At 47.4% G+C, this 14,038-nt stretch overlaps 1 long non-coding RNA gene across 1 annotated transcript in view; it reads left to right on the forward strand.

Annotated features, from left to right (window-relative positions):
* Positions 1-13,712, forward strand: part of LOC310694360 — a 65,834-nt gene extending 52,122 nt beyond the window's left edge. Inside the window, exons 2-3 of the long non-coding RNA XR_014519620.1 lie at positions 507-609; positions 13,116-13,712. This is a non-coding gene — a long non-coding RNA (uncharacterized lncRNA). The remainder of the gene's footprint in view (positions 1-506; positions 610-13,115) is intronic.
* The last annotated feature ends 326 nt before the right edge of the window (positions 13,713-14,038 follow it).

Consider the following 14,038-nt stretch of genomic DNA (forward strand, 5'->3'; position numbering starts at 1 on the left):
GTCAGAGTGCATCTGTTAGAAAGAAATCATCGTGATATCATTGTGGTGGAGGGGATTTCATGAGGTTCTTTTGTTGCAAAGGATTTCAGTGCTTCTTGCAAGCATTCATTAGTGGTTGCACATGTCAAGCGATCTTGGGTTATGCCCCTAATTTGTTCTTGCAATTATATAACCCCAGATTTAATAACAGACTCGTTTGGAAAACAGCAACAACAAAAAATGCAGTAATTGCTTCACAGGTCATTTCCCCCCAAACGGCAATGATTCGTGACTCTCGGTTCGATGGTTGCACCCGATCTGAATGAAGATGAAACAGTAATTAATTCTTTTTATGAACACATTAACCATCGGGGTTTCCCCCCTTGCCTTTCCAAGGGACTGGCTTTGAATTTCGGGGATAGCGATACCATCTATGCAAGCATAACATTTCTAGATTATATGTTGTTATGTAGAAGAGGTTTTTCGTTTTTTAAATAAGCTTTTCTTTTTTAAAAAATCTTATCTAGCCATGGAGGTCACACTGCCTCTCGAACACTGGCAAAACCTATCACAGTTTTAACCATACGACTGGATCTATGCAGAGATACTTTAATTCATCAAAAAATTAAGGTAGGGAATATCCAGAAGACTATTGTATTATGAGGAGTTAGGTGAGATGCCCTGCAAATTTCCCCTTTTGATGCTCTCAAAGCTGCATCTAGGCTGAGACCTAGATTTCGCAGTAAATAATGCCACTCTGTCAATTAGCGCTCTCTAAGAGTTAATCACAGCTTGCTGGAATCAACGCTTATTATAGAAAGGTCACCTGATGAAAGGAGTGAAGACGTGGGGTGATGTATTCTCAGACCCATGTGGGTCATAAGACAGCAGAGCAGCCTGGGAATATTAAGGCTGTGCCATCCCTTTGCAGCCTGACATTTGCTATGACCTTTGTTATGACCTTGCAGGACATAGACAAGGCCATGGGGAGGTGACCCCAACCACAGGTGATGAGGTGTTCTCAGCACTCCCAGATAGTATTTAAGGCTTCAGTGAGAATGTCTCAGTGCACACCAGTGCTGCACACTGTGGTGAAATGGTTGGTTTTGCTGGACTGGTTGGAACAACAAGCACTGGCGGAGGAACGGGAGTCCGGAGGGAGTGGACCGCTCCCGGCACCACTATTCCGGTAGGGTGCCATCGCAGCGGCCACCCCGGGCACGCTCCACGCACCCCCCTGCACTCACTGGACACCACACTCCCACAGGCACACCTCCAGGGAGCGCAAGCCACATCCCCGCATGTTCTCCACCCCTGGTAGTGGAGCATGCGGCTTCGCCACTGACTTTCTGTCTTTCCCTGCCGGCAAATGGTTAATGAACGGCAGCCTCTGATTGGCCGTGATTCCAGGAGGGAGGGTTTAAAAGGAGAGGATTTGAAGAGAGTCAGGGAGTTGAGAGGGTTGGTTGAAGTGGGTTGGAATTGAGGTTGGAGCATAGCTGTCAACTTTTCCCTTTTCTTGCGAGGAATCCTATTCGGAATAAAGGGATTTCCCTTTAAAAAGGGGAAACGTTGACAGTTATGGGTTGGAGAGGTTGGGAGATAGAAGGGAGACAAGTTAGAAGACAGGCTGAGGTATAAAGAGTGAATGGGAGAAAGAGTTGGTTCTGGAAAGACAACTTCCACTCTAAGCGTATTGTGAAGGACAGAGTGTGGTGTCCTGTAGGAGGAATAGACTGGAATCTTACTGGGAGGCAGAGGCTGAGCCAGGAGAAGTAGGAGATGGGAAGGAACAGCCTCCTTGGGACTCAAATATGCTCTGGAGGGGGAAGATTCTTCTAAGGAAAAGAAGAAACTCACAAACCCAGTGAAGGATGTGTTAAGAGAGGCAATTAGAGATCACACTAGACAAGAGTTTCAAAAAGCATGGGGAAAATCACAAAACAATGCCCTAAAATACATGCCTAGACTTGTTTCGATTAATGTCTGCAGGAGACTTTGTGGATATTTAAGTTAAAATTAGAAAAATCTTAATAATTATTCATAAAGGAAACAGCTTATAAGAAGTAAATATGGAGGCCAGATACAGGATAAAGGAAGTCTTTTATTTGGTTGTTTGTATTGTTGTATGTTGGTACGTGGGTGGCGCTGTGGGTTAAACCACAGAGTCTATGACTTGCCAATCAGAAGATCGGCAGTTCGAATCCCCATGATGGGGTGAGCTCCCGTTGCTCGGTCCCTGCTCCTGCCAACCTAGCAGTTTGAAAGCATGTCAAAGTGCAAGTAGATAAATAGGTACCACTCCGGCAGGAGGGTAAACGGCGTTTCCGTGCGCTGCTCTGGTTTGCCAGAAGCGGCTCAGTCATGCTGGCCACATGACCCAGAAGCTGTACGCCGGCTCCCTCGGCCAGTAAAGCGAGATGAGCGCCGCAACCCCAGAGTCGGTCACGACTGGACCTAATGGTGAGGGGTCCCTTTACCTTTACCTTTATTGTTGTATGTTATGCTCACTGTATGTTACGTTCACATTTAATGAGGGTGAATTTGTGTATTGGGGGATGGGGGGGTTATGTTATGTTGTAAATAAAATTCCAATTTTTTTAAAAAAAAAAATCCTAGCTAAAAGCCGGAGCAAATGACAGATGGAGGGAGGCTACATATGAGGCAGTGGAGGACAGATGCCAGAATCTGAGAGGGCATCTATTGGTCTCATGTATGTTCCTTTAAATTCCAGCAGGGGGCAGTCTCAGACCTTTCACCTCCTTCTTGTGGAATAACCAGTGTGATAAATTCTCTACTTGATTAGTTGATGGGGAAGGGATCTCCCTAACTGACTTGTTTTTGGTTTGGTTTGGTTTTTTAAAAAAACAACCCTAGGATTCAGCTATGCTGGATCTGGACACATCAAAGAAGTGTTTCAACTTAAAGTGTTATAAATTCAAACACAGATTTATATGTGTTATATGTGCGAGGCAACATTGTGCCACCAGATGGCGACGCGGAGTCGCGTTTTTCTTTACCTGTTTTCCCTGTTTATATTTACAAAGCTGAAACCAAAATGCTTCTTTGATGTGTCTAGCGATCCAGCCTCACTCTTTGTTTCCCAAGCGTATAACTTTCGTTTTGTAGGAAAACCCACATTTCACAACCCTACCCACATCTGAAGAGCTAATTACAGTAAGTCTGGAAGCTTTCCTCAACAGACTCCCTTCAGAGGAAATCTCCCTCTCGCTCCCCATTGTTAATGTTTCAGTTTTATAGGTGGATAAATATATGTACATCGTAGCTGAGATCCCGAAACCTACCATGAAACACACCTAAGAGCTTGGCTGTGCCGTGTTTTGTTTGAATGCCGTGCCTAAGAGCCTAAGAAAAGCCCAGCTGCTGTATCAGACCAGTGGCTCACCTGGTCCATGGTCATGCTCTCACAAGGCAAAACAAGATGCCTGTGGGAAATGCACAAGCAAGACCCAAGAACATGAGCATCTCTCTTCTCCTGCACAGAAGCATCACTGCCCCAGTAGCAGAAGCAAAGCCGAGCCATTGTGACTTTGTTGTTGTTGTTTAGTCGTTTAGTCGTGTCCGACTCTCGTGACCCCCTGGACCAGAGCACGCCAGGCCCTCCTGTCTTCCACTGCCTCCCGCAGTTTGGTCAAACTCATGCTGGTCTGTTTGAGAACACTGTCCCACCATCTCGTCCTCTGTCGTCCCCTTCTCCTTGCGCCCTCCATCTTTCCCAACATCAGGGTCCTTTCCAGGGAGTCTTCTCTTCTCTTGAGGTGGCCAAAGTCTTGGAGCCTCAGCTTCACGATCTGTCCTTCCAGTGAGCGCTCAGGGCTGGTTTCCTTCAGAATGGAGAGGTTGGATCTTCTTGCAGTCCATGGGACTCTCAAGAGTCTCCTCCAGCACCGAAATTCAAAAGCGTCAGTTCTTCGGCGGTCAGCCTTCTTTATGGTCCAGCTCTCACTTCCATACATCACTACTGGGAAAACCAGAGCTTGAACTATATGGACCTTTGTTGGCAAGGTGATGTCTCTCCTTTTTAAGATGTTGACTAGCAGCCACCAATAGTCTTCTCCTGCATGAATTTGTCCAATCCTCTCCATAAAAGTCCTCCAAGTCAGTGGAGCATGAAGCCATAAACCAGGGGTCACCAAACTAAGGCCCACAGGCCAGATAAGGTCCAAGGGATTCATTTATCCAGCCCACAGTGCCCCCCACCCCCCGCAGCCGCCGTCCGCTCTTACCGGCGCTGAATGACTGCCCACTTCTGGGTCGGAGGAGCACCGGAAATAGCTTGTGTGCATGCGCAAGCATTATTTCCAGTGCACATCCAGGTCGGAGGAGGCCTGTGCACATGCGCACAAGCCATTTCTGGTGCTCCTCCAACCTGGAAGTGTGCTGGAAATAGCGTGTGCGCACGCACTCCCGCTGTGCAATCAGCACTGGAGATACTGGCCCAAGGCACAGTAATTTTGCTGACCCCTGCCATAAACCATGCCTTTCAATGTGCATTGCACCAGGAAGATTTGGGGCATCACATGGCAGGAGAGAGTCTCAAACAAAGATGTGTTCTCCCAAGCATGTGCACAGTTCTGTCCTGAGGTGCCAACTTGGATATAAATTCTGTCCTGGGTTGTGAAATGAAATACCACCCAGAGGCTTCCTAGAGGTACCTGTAAGGTAAAGAGCATGGGCAGGCAAAATAAGGCCCGGGGGCCAGATCCAGCCCAATCGCCTTCTAAATCCGGTCCGTGGGCAGTCCGGGAATCAGCGTGTTTTTACATGAGTAGAATGTGTCCTTTGATTTAAAATGCATCTCTGGGTTCTTTGTGGGGCATAGGTGTTACGTACTGAGTTGAATAGGATCCAAAATGCAGCAGTCTGATTGGTCCTAGAACAACAGGATCCAGAATGCAGCAGTCTGATTGGTCCGCAGGAGCCACCCAATCCAACTCCGGGTGGAAGTGAATCCGCAACCTGATTGGCCTACAGCAGAATCCCAGAATTAGCCAATCACATGCAGCCCATTGTGTAAATAATGTATATAAAACAGATATTTTGGGGGAACTTTCTGTTGGAGCTGGAACTTAACGGGTTAAGTTTCTCCCAGGATGCTACACCATTCTGACGTCAGCTTTAGAAGCTGGGAGGAGCTTGGGGCAAAGTTTGCCAGTCCCACTATGTGAGCTGTGGGGAACAGACGCAGCGCTGTGATGGCTGCAACTAGTCCAGGGGGATCCTGGGGAATATTGGAATAAATGCTGTAAATAGACAAACGGGACTCCGTGTGTTTGTCTGAAAGCTGAATCAAGTTGGTGACAGTTTTACACCGCTGTGCGAAGCTCTGCTGAACCGTGACGGAGAGGTGCCGGAGTGGAAGCGTGCCGGGCATCAATAAATCGCTAATTGAGGTTCGTAAATCAATTAGCGGGGGTCACGGCTAACCAAAATAGCACAGGTTATGGGTCCTAAATTACCGCTTGTAAAACTGTCGCGGGAGCTGTAAATCTGCGGTGTCAAGCAGAGGCGGCAGAAGGTGCAGACAGAAGCAAACAAGCAAGCAGCGAGACGCAGAGAAGTGCCTGTGTTGCTGAGAACTGCCAAGAGCCGAGGGCAGCTGCAGTATCGTTTCTCCATGGAGCTGAGGAGCCGGAGGAGCTGGTGCGTTTGTAAGTACAGCTTGGGGCGCCTTTGGAGAACGGGAGGCCGGAATCTGAGGCAAGCAGGCAAGCAAGCTGAAAGACGCTGCAAAGAGCTTGGGGCTGTGCCTAACGTTTGAAGGCAAGCTGACGACGATGCTGATGCCAGCTTGAAGTTCTGCCTGGCATTGTGAGAGGCAGGAGAGCTGATCTGCTAAACCGGGAGCCGAAGAGCGGCTGGTTGTTTACGTGAGTACGCTGGGCCCCGGGGGAAGATGGCTGGCTGCCAGGTCTTGGAGGACTGTGGGAGGCTCACTTTAAGAAGTTGGGCAACCTGGCTGCTGATCTGAAGTCTACTGTTCTGGGTGCCAGGAAGCCAGAGGCCGTTCAGCGCTCCAGGGTGTTTGTAAGGCTGGAGGCGGAAAGCAAGGGCCGGGAGATGGCTGCTTCAGAACAGAAAGACAAGATGGCACTGATCACCTACGTGAGAGCCGGTGCACAGCTGGGAAAGGCTGTGGGCCCCAGAGGGGGGGCAAAGGGACTATTGGCGCTTGGAAATGTACTGCTGTGTTTGCTGTGAAGGCTCAGCAGGAGGCCAAGGGCAGATTGAAGCTGGAAGCCTAGAGATGGCTGGAGCCCCTGTTTCTGATGATTTAGCCTCAAGGAGTGCTAGTGAGCAAGCCGGGGGGGCGGAAAGTTCCAAAGGCAAGCTTGAAAGGTTTTCCACTAAACCTGCTGGAGCGAAGAGCGGCTTCAGGGGGGGCGAGGCTGGTGGGAGGCGCCGTTCCAGAAGGAGGAAGGCCAAGCCAGCTGGGAGCCCCAGGCAGTGTTTTTCCACTGGAGTTCGTCGTTGCTACGTGTGCAAAGCTCCGGGACATCTGCGGCGAGATTGCCCCCACCGGAGCAGAGAGAAAAGGCAGGATGTTGCCAAGGTCAAACTGTTGAACTCTCATGGGAACCAGTCGGGTTACCATGGCAACCGGCCTGGAAAAACAGCCAGGCGCGGGACTGAGGCTGGTGTACGTGCCAGGTGCCAGGAAGAGACAAGGACAGAGCAAAGTTTTGTTATTGGCTCTGCTGCTAATTGCAATTTGATTCCAGAGACATCTGCTGGGAAGCTGCGGAAATGCAGGGCTGCTTTAACAGGGATGACTGTAAGGTTCACAGACGGAACACAAAAGCCAGTCTGTGGTATGGCTAACGTGTTTTTCTCTACTTCACAGGAGAAGCGAGAGATCAACGTTGTGCCGGGACTGAATTGTTGTCTTTTATCTGTATCAGCTCTAATGAAGCAGGGATACAATGCTCGGTTTGAAAATGACACCTGTTTCATTTTCAGAGGAGGGAGACAACGGGTCAACATGCAGAGGGAGAACAACGTCTTTGTTCTGGAGTCACCTCTGGAGGGTTGTGGGAATGCTGAAAAAGCACAGGCGCAGTGTGCTAAGGTTCCCAGTCATGTGCAAAAGTTGCACAGGTGCACAAAAGGGTGTAAAATCACACAAGGTGGGAGGAGGTCCCAAAGGTGCAAGGCATGCAAAGGTGCAAAGGTGCTTGGTTTTCCCGGGTTTGGGAGGGTTACCAAGGAGCCCTTTGAGCTGGTTTACACAGATCTGTCAGGACCCAAGAGGTCTGAGAGTCTGGGTGGGGCCAGGTATGTGCTGTCGCTGACAGGTAACCACAGCCAGGTTGGCTGGAGTTTCTCTCTCAAATCACAGGGGGAGGTGGCGCAACTGATCCAGGATTGGGTTGCGGGGGTGGAACTAAGGTTCTCCACCAGGGTGCAAGGGTTCAAGAGCGACCGAGGGTCACAGTTTACTGGGTCTGCTCTGGAGGAACTTTTCAAGGAAAAGGAAATACGTCACCAGGTGACGGGTGCAAAGTCTTCTCAAGGGAGAAGGGAGGCTGTGGCTGAACCCAGTGATGGGGATAAGGTCCAGAATCAGGGTTCAGATCCCGGTGATGGGGACCAGGTCCGGGGTCAGGGTTCAGGGCAGGTTTGGGCATCTCCAAGGGTTGTGAAAGGAGTGTCCAGGTGTGAGGCTTCATCTCCGGTAATGGAGAAAGCTCACGGAAGGGTTGTCAAGTCAGAGGGGGAAGAGTCTGACGGAGAAGACACAACTGCTGGCCCTAATGGGTCAGTAGGGTATCAGGTCACGGGTGCGTGGAAAAGTGTCGCACAGTGTGATTCTGGGAGTGTTGAAGGGGTTCAACAGGTGCCTGGGAAAGATGCTGGGAAGGAGCACAAGGCAAAGGGAAAGGTGTTGAACTCAAAAAGGTCTTGTCAGAAGGTGCAGCAAGGGGGGGGTGTTGGAGCTGGAACTTAACGGGTTAAGTTTCTCCCAGGATGCTACACCATTCTGACGTCAGCTTTAGAAGCTGGGAGGAGCTTGGGGCAAAGTTTGCCAGTCCCACTATGTGAGCTGTGGGGAACAGACGCAGCGCTGTGATGGCTGCAACTAGTCCAGGGGGATCCTGGGGAATATTGGAATAAATGCTGTAAATAGACAAACGGGACTCCGTGTGTTTGTCTGAAAGCTGAATCAAGTTGGTGACAGTTTTACACCGCTGTGCGAAGCTCTGCTGAACCGTGACGGAGAGGTGCCGGAGTGGAAGCGTGCCGGGCATCAATAAATCGCTAATTGAGGTTCGTAAATCAATTAGCGGGGGTCACGGCTAACCAAAATAGCACACTTTCATTCCTCACTACTATGAGCTGAATAAAGAGCATGAAATCCGCACTCGTCTCCGAGTATATTTCAATAGGAATCCGTTCATTTCTTCTTCTTCTTCTTCAAAATATAGTCTGGCCCCCCACAAGATCTGAGGGACAGTGGACCGGCCCCCCGCTGAAAAGGTTTGCTGACCCCTGGTGAAGAGTGTTTTCATGCCTTCAACAGTCATGGCTTCCCACAAAGAACCATGGGAAGTGTGATTTCTTAAATGTGCTGGGACTTGTTAAGAGGAGACATAGCTGTCAACTTTTCCCTTTTCTTGCGAGGAATCCTATTTGGAATAAGGGAATTTCCTTTTTAAAAAAGGAACAGTTGACAGCTCTGAGAGGAGACCCTCCTCTTCCTCTCACAGGGCTACAAATCTCAGAGTTTCTGGGACTGACTGATGAACAGCTTTGGGAACTGTCGTTCTGTGAAGAGGGATGGGGATTTCCTAATGACTCAGCAGCCTCCCTCATAAGAAGTCCTGAACATGGTCTGAACATCTCACTGCTCTTTTTGTTTTTGCGTTTGAAGGGGCAACAGAGAGTTGGCGTTGAAGCCCGTGTGTCTTGAATTGCACATCTTGTGGGAGCTAATAAACCGTAGCCCAAGTTCACTCGAGCATCAGTTCATTATTCCAGGGTGTGGTGGAAAGGGACTCTCCTCTCTTCCCCACAATGTGTAAAGAAAATGCACGTTGAATGCAGTCTGCTAAGTCTACAAAGCAAGAAAGTTCAAAAGCTAATAAGCACATACAAACATTGAGGCGACAAGGGGGGGGGGCGACAACGAGATACTTCTGGCTGCAAAGCCTTCAACAATCCTGGGCCTATAATTACCCTGAAAGTTGCACAATGAAGGTGTTTTGTAAGGGCACAGCTGTCCATGGCAAGAGTATAAAAGTGTCCAAGAATCAAGGCATTTGCTAAACGCATTTTCTTGGCTTCTCTCGTTTTGCATTCTGAGGAAGACTTGGGTGAGTCCAGCTTGACTAAATCTGCCTTTAAAACCCTAGGAGTGCTTGCTTGAGCTATTTGATTTTTCAGCTGAGCATTACAGAGAGAGAGAGAGAGAGAGAGAGAGAGAGAGAGAGAGAGAGAGAGAGAGAGACTTAGGAAGCTGTCTTGTACTGAGTCACACCATCGATCTATCTACACTGACAGGCAGTGGCTCTTCAGGGATTCAGGCAGGGAATACTGTATTTTTCACTCTATAGGACGCACCGGACCATAGGACGCACCTTGTAATAGAAGGGGAGAACAAGAAAAAAAATTCTCCCCTCTCTGCTCAGCGCCCCTTCAGCGAAGCACCAGGAGAAACGGAGCCCCTTCCATTTCTCCTCCCGCTTCGCTGAAGGGGCGCTGCACAGCTCTCCCTCTTTGCTGAAGCCAGGAGAGTCTTGCTCCCCCAGCTTCAGCAAAAGGAACCCGAAGCCTTCGGAGCACAGCGCGAGTTCCCGCTGTGCTCCAAAGGCTTCAAGCGGCTATCCCTGAAGCCTGGAGAGTGAGAGGGGTCGGTGTGCACCGACCCCTCTCGCTCTCCAGGCTTCAGCGAAAGCCTGCATTCGCTCCATAAGACGCACACACATTTCCCCTTCATTTTTGGAGGGGGAAAAGTGTGTCCTATAGAGTGAAAAATACGGTATATCCCAGTAGAAAAAAGACAGTCATGGAACCGAGAAATTGCACAAAACAAATGAAATACCGTGAAAATCCCTGAAACGAGAAGTAATCATCCAGAAATATTATCTTGTTGAAATAATCTAAATAATAAAAATCAAAAAGTTTAAGGGAAAAAATATAAAAACCTAAAACTGAACAGTGTTTAACATCAGCAGTAACATCTAGAACCACGGGAGTGTCTCAAACCTGTTCTTGAGTTTGTTTAAAATCTAAAACAGCTTATTTTGTATTCCTTTCTTTGAATTTGTGCCATTTAGGTTTTTCAAAGCTTTTTGTAAAGGCAACACTAGAATTTTCACAGCTGAATCCTCAACTCTTTATTACTGTGCTTTGCTTCCTTTAAGTTGGGCTTTGTCTAAAACTTGCCATTTAGGTTTTCAAACCCTTTTTTGTAAATTCAGTATTAGAAACTGTACCTTTCAGTCCTCAATCCTTTATTACTGTGCTTTGCTTCTCCTAGGTCAAGCTAGGATTATAATACTTCAGAATTTTTGGGAGTTCTACCCCCTTTTTTGAATTTTGGTCATTTAAGGTTTATGATTTTTCTATTTCCTTCTGAGGAAACTGAACAGTTCAGTGAAACAAGGTTTGTAACCGGCATCCCATTAAGGCTTTCTTCAATTTTAGGTTTTTTGATTTTTTTTTATTCTTATTATTTAGTTTATTTCCACAAGATAATATTTCTAGTCGATCACTTCTCGTAACATAACACCACATAACACCTGTCTTGAGAGACCTACATTGGCTCCCAGCACGTTTCTGAGCACAATTCAAAGTGTTGGTGCTGACCTTTAAAGCCCTAAACAGCCTCGGTCCAGTATACCTGAAGGAGCGTCTCCACCCCCATCATTCTGCCCGGACACTGAGGTCCAGCTCCGAGGGCCTTCTGGCGGTTCCCTCACTGTGAGAAGTAAAGTTACAGGGAACCAGGCAAAGGGCCTTCTCGGTGGTGGCACCCGCCCTGTGGAACGCCCTCCCATCAGATGTCAAAGAGAACAACAACTACCAGACTTTTAGAAGACATCTGAAGGCAGCCCTCTTTAGGGAAGTTTTTAATGTATGATATTTTAGTGTTTTTTGGTTTCTATGAAAGCCGCCCAGAGTGGCTGGGGAAACCCAGCTAGATGGGCGGGGTAGAAATAATAAATTATTATTATTATTATTATTATTATTATTATTATTATTTAGGGATTTTCAGGGAATATATCCCAGCTGAACCTGCAGATGCTATTGGAGGTTGAGGCTGGAGCCTTCTGCAAGCAAGGCAGCCACTCTGCCTCTGACCTTTTCCTTAAAGATAATAATGGCAAGGTTGTAGTCCTTATGTTTCTGATTAAAGAGGCAATTTAAACAAGGAGTTGGGAAGCGACTTCTTAGCAAACCCAATCAAAATAACTTTATTGTGCTAGCCATTGGCCATGGCAAATCCGAATAAATCCTGTATACCTGAAGGAGCGTCTCCACCCCCATCGTTCAGCCCGGACACTGAGGTCCAGCGCCGAGGGCCTTCTGGCGGTTCCCTCCCTGCGAGAAGTGAGGTTACAGGGAACCAGGCAGAGGGCCTTCTCGGTGGTGGCGCCCACCCTGTGGAACACCCTCCCTTCAGATGTGAAGGAAATAAGCAGCTATCTTCTTTTTAAAAGACACCTGAAGGCAGCCCTGTTTAGGGAAGTTTTTAATGTCTGATGCTGTATTGTTTTTAACACTTGATTGGCTGGGGAAACTCAGCCAGATGGGTGGGGTATAAATTATTATTATTATTATTATTATTATTATTATTATTATTATTATTATTAACAAATACAAGTAAAGGCTGCTGTGCCTCAAATCATATTCTCTGTTTAGATCTCTCTGTCTCCCTTACAGTTCAATGCTATAATGTCCAGGGTCTTCTTTCTCATCTTTTGGGCCGCCAGAGCAAAAAGAGCAACTTTATGAGGCACTGAGATGTTTACATCGCCAAGAAGCCATAGGGCCTTCTCTGCTTTGGCGAGAAATCGTAGCAAACCAGAACATTGGTCCTGCAAGCTCAGGGGGAATCTACACAAATATTTAAAAAAGCTGTTGGAATGTTTTGTTTTGCTTTGCTTTATAAAAAAAAATATTCATTTTTCTTTTTCATTCATTACATACATCTCAGAGTCTTAACTTTTATTATGTACAGAGGTACCTCGGGTTAAGTACTTAATTCGTTCCGGAGGTCCGTTCTTAACCTGAAAGTGTTCTTAACCTGAAGCACCACTTTAGCTAATGGGGCCTCCCGCCGTCACTGCACAATTTCTGTTCTCATCCTGAAGCAAAGTTCTTAACCCAAGGTAATATTTCTGGGTTAGCGGAGTCTGTAACCTGAAGCGTCTGTAACCCAAGGTACCACTGTATTCCTCCCTCCCCTCCAAGACTTCCCCCAACTTCCGCTTCTGGTTTATTTCTCCTTTCACCCACTTTGCTACCTCCTAACAGAAAAAGTTATTAATAACATAACATCAAACCTAAAAACATAAAAGTAAAAGTAAATGCACCATCATATTTCTCTGTCTTCTGAACATTTTCTAATACTAACAGTGTGAATGTTTATTTAAATCCTGCCATCAAGTCTATCGACTTTGTTTCTGCAAGTATAATATAAACGGTTCCCATTGTTTATCAAAGTCACGATTGTCTTTTTCTTAGTTTGTCTGTCATTTTTGCCAGTTCTGCATAGTTCATCAACTTCTTTTGCCATTGTTCTTTAGTTGGCATTTGTTTTGTTTTTAAAACATTTTGGGGGGGGGGAAATATTGAATTTCCCATAGCTCACTGCCGCCATCTAGTGTTGAATTTGTATATTGCACTTTACAACACAATTAAAACATTTTATTTGCCGATGTACAGCTGAGTCCTCAGTATTGTCTATATTTTATTCAAGTTGGCACTCACACCCCTGGTCTAAGTGAATTAAGGACACGCTTGTCCCGACCTGCTTACCCCATTTCTCTAATTCTTTTCACACATGTCTCTTATTATGCTTCTTTCTGTGTATGTCTCTCTCTGTCTCTCTCTGCCTGCCTCACATCACATTCCCTGCATTGGATTTGTCTTTTCTTTGTCTGTTCCAGGCCTTTGTTTGCTCTCCCAGGGATGAGTAACTACGGGACGTGCGGACTGTCATCATGCAGCGGCAACCAATCAGGCCGGGAACCATCTAGCCAAGGCTCCGGTCACTGGTTTGGTTCGACGACGTCTCGGCCCAGATGCTATGAGCCAAGCAGCTATGGATCGTATGCCAGCTCTGGTGGCTTCGGAGGTTGTGGAAGCTGTGGAGGTGGCTATGGTGGCTCTGGCCGGATGGGTGGCCATAGCGGTTTCGGCAGTTTCGCTAGTTTCGGCAGATGTGGCGGCCAAGGGGGCTACGGTGGATGGGGCAACCCGAGACCCTGCGCTTCTTCCCCCTGGGGGTCTGGCTGGGGAAACTGAAATCTCCCCAAGGCCCCTGGGAGTAGATGTGGTTCATCAGCGATGGACAGAATTTAAGCCATACATTCACTCATTCCCAGATTCCTTCTGACAAATTGTAAGCAGCAGTCAGGTTTAAATATGGAGGAGACACCCCCAACCTCTCTTTAAAACAAACCTTGGCAAACAAGCCAGCTTTTGATTTTGTACATGAATGTGCTTGAGTTATCAAAACAATAAAAGGTTACATTTGAAAATGATGGTTTTTCATTCCTTGCCTGAGTAGCTTTGAGCGACAACTTTGCACAGGAGGGGCTAACCCTAAGGATGTTTCTTGCATATCCACTTGCGTGGCGAGTTCCCGCTGTCCCCCCAGTGGAAATAATGACACGTGACACAATTATTAATGTTAATTGGCTAAATAAGGCCACAACTTTATTGGTTACAGGTGATGAGCGGTATTGGCTTAGGCATTGGTCCTAACCAACTATATCCGACTTCAGCCCATCCGCTAGAAGTCTGGGAAGGGTTAACCACCAGTAGGGGGAGTCCTGTTGATGCACATCAACTAGGAACTCCCCCGGGA

This window comes from Podarcis liolepis (assembly GCF_965112155.1).
Source record: "Podarcis liolepis genome assembly, chromosome: 15".
In the NCBI taxonomy this organism is placed as follows: domain Eukaryota; kingdom Metazoa; phylum Chordata; class Lepidosauria; order Squamata; family Lacertidae; genus Podarcis; species Podarcis liolepis.